Genomic DNA, 6,556 nt, shown 5'->3' with positions numbered 1-6,556 from the left:
CAACAATACTACAGCGTGAATAAAAGTTATGCCTTCTTTCTTTGTGTGAACATTTGGGCGGTGTTATGCAAATCTTCCCACATTGTGATGTAGACATGTGGGGGCGTGTTAGAATGAGCCGTTTTAGGTAGGTGTGGGTCTGTCTTAACTTTTATAAAGAATATCTCTTTGGATTTGAGACTTTAGTCTTTGCAACTTTACAGATCTTCTTTATGCACCAAGAGCTTGTAACACTTCAAAGAGAAAGGAAAAATTGAAATCGCATCATATGCTTTAAAAGCATTAATGAATATTTACACATGAACCCTTGGCTATGGTGAAACAGTGGCTGGTTTCTGAGGGCGGCAAGCTCAAATATGCTGATGCATGACTGGAACACCTGCATTTGATCTTTTTCTGACAGTTTTGGAAAATGTGAAATGAGGGTTGAAAGACTCTCAAAGTACTTCTCTCTTGCATTCTGAAATTCATAGCAATAAAGGAGAAAGTGAGCACATACTCTTTGTTCTTTTAGAAGCCATTTTTGTCTTTGTCTGCCTTTTTCTTTTGCTTGAGTGTGATCACTGAGCCTGTATTTGGTGAGGATCTCTCTCTCTCTCTCGCTCTCTCTCTCATACATTATGACTATATTTCAGTTCACTTCAATATGTAGGCCTACTTTAATTTTCCCAATGGTCCGAATATTGTTTTGCTCTGTTTTGGTTTTCATTCGTGTCACTAAATTGCTTTAGTAGCAAAGAATGCAATTTATACAAATATGCCAATGAATTCACTGAAATGGATTTGATTTGAAAGATCTGATACAAATTCAAGTGGCTCAGTTTTCTCCTGTTCCAAAAGTACTAGCCTACACTTAAACGGACATCACATAAACCCATATGGTATAGAAATGGTCCATATAATCTTATGAGAATGGAATTGAGTCCAATTTTATTGCCTGCATATTTATATTTAACTGCCTCTGTCAACACTCCCCAGGCCCCTGTTATGAATATGAACTATAAAATAAAAAATAAATCAGATTTCTGTGCTACTGTTACTAATGGCAACCATTCGAATGCTTTGCAGTAATATCCTATTGTTGATAATTAGGCCAGTGAAGCTATGTTGATTTGATTTGACTTGATTTGAGGAGGAAGGAGAGAGAGACCTAGAGAACGAGACAGAGAAGAGGTGAGAGAGAGACACTGGTAGGAGTGACTGAATCTGTGAATCTGGCAGTGGATATCCACCCACGCACCATTACGAAGCAGTTCGCCCAGGCTTGTTTTCAGCGTTCATAAGAATGCATATTATTACCACTGACGTGCTCAGTTTCACTACACATGCATGTCATGTGAATCATGAAGCTTTTCCTTTGCATATCTGTTTAAAATAGAGATCTAGAAGGGGTGAAAATGTAAACGGTTTACAACAACAGATTGCCATTACTTTTTTCCCTTACTTTTTTACCCGATTACACACCGCAGCTAAAGTCACACATAAACACTCGAGTTCAAAGTTTACTTTCCAAAAAAAAAAAAAAAAAAGTGGCATCTGATGTCAAGCACTAGATTATAGAAAAAGTGCCTTATTTGCCAGTGCAAAAATTCTTAAATCAAGAAACATTTACTTAAGAAACAAAATAGCATTAGATAAAAAGTCTTGTTTTCTGATAAACTGTTCAAAATTAAGTGAATTTGTGACTAAAACAAGAATAAATATCTGCAAATGGGCTTGGAAAAGTCAACGTAATTTAAAGGGAACATATTTGCTTATCCCATTGACAGATACTTATTCTTTATTTGAGCACAAGCTGACTTGTAATGTCATGACTTTATAAATTTAAAACTTTCTGGTCAGATTTAAGACATTTTTAAGGCCATAATTTGTGGAAGGAAGAATTACGACTTTTTAAGACCCACAGAAACCCTGCAGCAAATGTTCAATAGCATGTATTCACACAACACCTCTACTTTTGAATTAAAAGCTTCTTCAGGTGCTTTTGACACTTCATGAATCACTCTACCCTGAGAAAACAAGTTACATATATTTTGTTTTATAACAGCCAATTACTTTTTTACATTAACATGAAAAATACAATATACAATATTTTTGTGTGGCTATTTAAAGCAAACATGTGTTCACTATACTGTCATTCCTTTCCTGTCAGCATTTGAATTATCTTACAATGGAGATCAACCACAAAATAACCCCAGTATTTTGGGTTGTTATATCACTGACATCACAGAAGTATAATTGGTGTTGCCCAAAAGAGAAGGTGGTGTGATCAAAGCAAAGGGTCAAGGGTAACGCAATCAGCTGTTTATGAAGGGCAGATGTATAGGCATTCAACTCCTAACAATCCCATTATTTCATTACCATTCATTAAAAAATGATGACAAGGAACATAATAAGTGTTCTGTTTTAGATTAATATGTAATACAGTTCTCAAATAATGGATATCAGTGTCACTGAGTTCAAATCCACCTTCAGAAACACTGAGGGGAAGAAATGGCACAGTGAAAATCACAGGAAGCTCAGTGGACCTTACACAATCAATGTATCTGATGCAAGAATATCAGGGAGTCATGCAAGCATCATCATGCATGAACAGGGAAGAGTCTGCAGCAGTGATTATGAGACTAGTTAAACCACAATGACAGTCTGAAGATGATTATGTGATCATACATTGATGCTAATTCTAATTCTAACTAAAAGCTATTATGAATAGAACCTCTTTTTGTTATTGTTGTTGTGGTTAGTGTTATTTCTTGTTGGAAAAAATTTTAATGAGTGGCACTAATAAACTCTTTTGTTCATGCAAAGAGACTACGTCTAGCAAAGAAAGAATAAACTGTGAAAATGGAAAGAGCATAAGCAATAGAAATTCCACAGTGTAAAACAGAATAGGGATTGAAATGCCTTCAAAGATTAAAAAAAAGGCTCTCATTCTATCTTATATGTATCTTGATGTCTGTCTCTGTCTTCTCAGTTGTGATGCATGCAATTAGTTGTAATGGGGTTTGCTTGAGTTTTTTTTATGCCATAATGACTGTCAGGATGTGGCCTATATGAGAGAAGAGCAGAAGCTCTCAGGCTACAAACTAACACAAGATTCTCACTGGTATGAAAGTCAGAACTGAGTTTATGAAGTTTGCATTTATTAGGCAGTTTACTTGGTCTGTTGTTTCCGAACATAACGGCGGAAAATCCAGTAATCATATAAACATACAAGTTGTGCAGTGTAGTGACAGAGAGAGAAGAAAGTGCAGTGAATATTAAGACAAAATGTTTTTCATGCATTGATTTTGTATGAATTGCATGTAAACTCAACATAAATAGCTAAATGTGCTGCTGTATTTGACTATATACTATCTCGAGAATTTGTACAGATAAATAGCCTATAGGGGTAGGTGCAAAAAGAACTAGAGGTCAGCAGAAGTGTTTTAGTGACCAAAGTGCAATGAAAGAACATTTAGCCAAAACGGCTTCTTCAGAGTAGTGCTCAAAAACTCTTTCTGCTGAACAAATAATGTGTTGAAGTGTTATGTCTCCCTTGCACTGGCTGACCCCTATCAGAAGGTGATGAACTTGATGATTGCCTTCTGGAACTGGACCATCAAATCCTGTGTCAAATTGAATTTTCTCAGTTGTAGCCCAAAGTAAATCCTCTGTTGAGACTTTTCAACAACAGTCAGGGTTTGCCTTCCATTTAAGGCCCTGTAAGATTATGGTTTGCAGGACCTTGAAGGAGTTGATTTTGGACACAGTCAAGCAACTGACAGGAGTGAAGGCTTTGGAGTTCCACAATCATCTCTACACGTCAAAGCATCAGCTCTACAGTAGTTTGGTGAGGCTGAACCAAGACAACTTACTGTTCAGCTTCCTATTTCTATGCAAATATGTGCCCATCTTTTGGATACAGTGTGTTATCTTACACATCGCTTGTGAATGTACAGTAGCTCTAAAATGTAGTTGGACACTTGCAAGTGGCCACACTAAACAAATTATCTGTAAACAAATGATCCTATAACGTCACTTTTTAGAGCTAGTTTGCATGACGAAATAAAGGATGCTTGGATGAATGAAGTCAGTTCCCCTCAAGTTCCCCTAATGTATGACAAAAACCTAAAAATAATCTGTTTGTTAAATGTTTTGCACAGAAGTGTACACATTTTTTTATGGCTACATGTTGAATTTGTGATGGTCAACCTATGTTAGCCATTCTAGATCTTTCACAAAACTTGATAAAACCGAATTAAGGCCTGTTCATAACAATGACAATAACTATAGTGGCAACTAAAGTTCTAATAATGATTCTAAATCTATAAGAACAAGAAAGTCACAGCACAGAGGAAAGAAATGGTTGGAATTACTTTCAGTACGATTTTTTTTTCAGCAGGTGAACAATAAAAACACTGACAATCAGAATCCTCATGACTTTTAATAGACTGAGCATTTTAAGCGGCAGACGGCATAATTGCAACGCATGCTTATAATAAACAGAATGTTATTGTGCATTGGTATGGATGCTAATATTTAGGCTATTGTTATCATACTTGGCCTTCAGACACGCCCCCTCTTTCTACAGACATATTTGTAGGCTACCTATCAAGCTTAAGCAAGGCAAACTCTGCATTTGTTTTAAAGTGCTTTGAAGCTCTCATCTCCCTCCAGTGACGAAATGCTTCACCGATGTCCAATCTTGCTTTGTCTCTTTATTTTTCTTTGTCTTGTTATTCCTTTTAGGAAACTCCAAACTCCAGAAAAATGCCGCAATTTCATCCTTTCCATATATGGAGTGTCAGCTGTAAACAAAGAAAATGATTGACAAGCAGAAAGTGCAACATAACAAACAAAAACGAACTGTGTCCCACTGATTTTTTTATTTTATTTTCTGTAGAGACTGGGTCTGTAAAAACAGATTTGCATGAAAACTCAGGGCAATTATCTCACTGACATCTTTCAGGTAATTTGGATCATTTTCTGCTCACCATTCCATAAAAACCTATGTTTACCTAACCTCTTAAAATTTCATAAAAAGTTTTGAAGTTTTTTAAGAATCAAGAGACACCATTTGTTGTTGTTGCTCCACCAGGTGCCCTTGACAGTGATGTGCACCAGGTGGCAGTTTGACTGGTTGTCTTAGCAATTCTGTGCGCACTAGAGTGTCCTTTACTAAAGGGCTGCTTTATGAGATTTCACCATGCACTACAATTCATAACTCCATATATAACACATACACAGACAGATCAATTAAATGGTCTATACTTTTAAAAATAAAGGTGCTTCAAAAGGTTCTTCACAGCGATGCCATAGAAGAACCATTTTTGGTTCCACAAAGAACTATTCAGTCAAAGGTTCTTTAAAGAACCTTTGACTGAATAGTTCTTTGTGGAACCAAAAATGGTTCTTCTATGGCATCGCTGTGAAGAACCTTTTGAAGCACCTTTATTTTTAAGAGTGTAACATGAAAGACAACATATATTTCATTTATATTATTTAGACATTATATTTGTATACATACTGAATATAAATAATTATGTATATTATGTATTTCTATTATATATTTCATTATGTATTTCCCTAGATGTGTAAAAAGTAGTGAATGATAGCAGAGTTAAAGTATAGATACTGTGGATATAAATAAAAGCTGACCTATCTAGCCAGAAAGTACTTGAGTTTAAAAAAAAATCTGGATTTTACATTTCAAGGGTTTTAAAAGTAAAACATTTTTTTTTCTTGGCTTTTGAAATCACCTGATGAAGTCAAGAGATGGAGGCTATTAAAGTTACTTTGATGCACAGATTTATTTTTTTTAAAATTCAGTTGGCTACATAATTTGATTGCCTTGTTAGCTCAGTAAAATGAACATAACATGAAGATTGATTTATTTAAAAGACTGCTGACCTGCAAAAAAATGAACTTTTTAGATCAACATAAATATACACACATTTAATTTTTTTATGAGTTGTGTATAAAACGTCTCAGGTTACGTATGTAACCATGGTTCCTCGAGGGAAATGCGAAGCGGGTTTCCCCTCGGGGAGAACCCCCTGGTCTTGAGCCACAACTGTAGGGGCCTCATGTACAGCAGGTCAAGAGGTATCATGTTGGACGCAGCTGCCATCAGACCCAGCAGTCTCTGAAACTGCTTAACAGTGAGTGACCGGCCTTCACTTATTCTCGCGACTGCGGTAAGGATCGACTCGATCCGAGCAGGGGACATACGTGCCTGCATCGTGGTCGAATCCCACACCACGCCCAGATAAGTGGTGGGCCAGTGGCGTCAGGACTTTTTGGCCGAGGACCTCTTAGTCTTAAGTACGGTCCGCAGATCCGGCTTAGACTTCGAGGCCCCCGACCTAGAGCGTCGGCCCACTGTCTCGACAAGGGGGAGTACGCGAGGCCACACTCTGTTTTTGTACGTCCCTGTATGAGGAGCCGGTACCCAGAGGGGGCTGCTCTCGCCCAGCAGCCCCCAGAGCTAGAGAGCAGCGAGGGAGAAACCGCTGGAACGCCGCTGCCTGTTTACGGGCCTCCTGGTACCTGTCGACGACCGAATTGACGGCTT

The sequence above is a fragment of the Sinocyclocheilus rhinocerous genome, unplaced genomic scaffold, assembly GCF_001515625.1.
Source record: "Sinocyclocheilus rhinocerous isolate Xijiao unplaced genomic scaffold, SAMN03320098_v1.1 scaffold1110, whole genome shotgun sequence".
Classification (NCBI taxonomy): Eukaryota; Metazoa; Chordata; class Actinopteri; order Cypriniformes; family Cyprinidae; genus Sinocyclocheilus; species Sinocyclocheilus rhinocerous.
The sequence above is the reverse complement of the archived record's forward strand: the minus strand, read 5'-3'. Positions refer to the sequence as shown.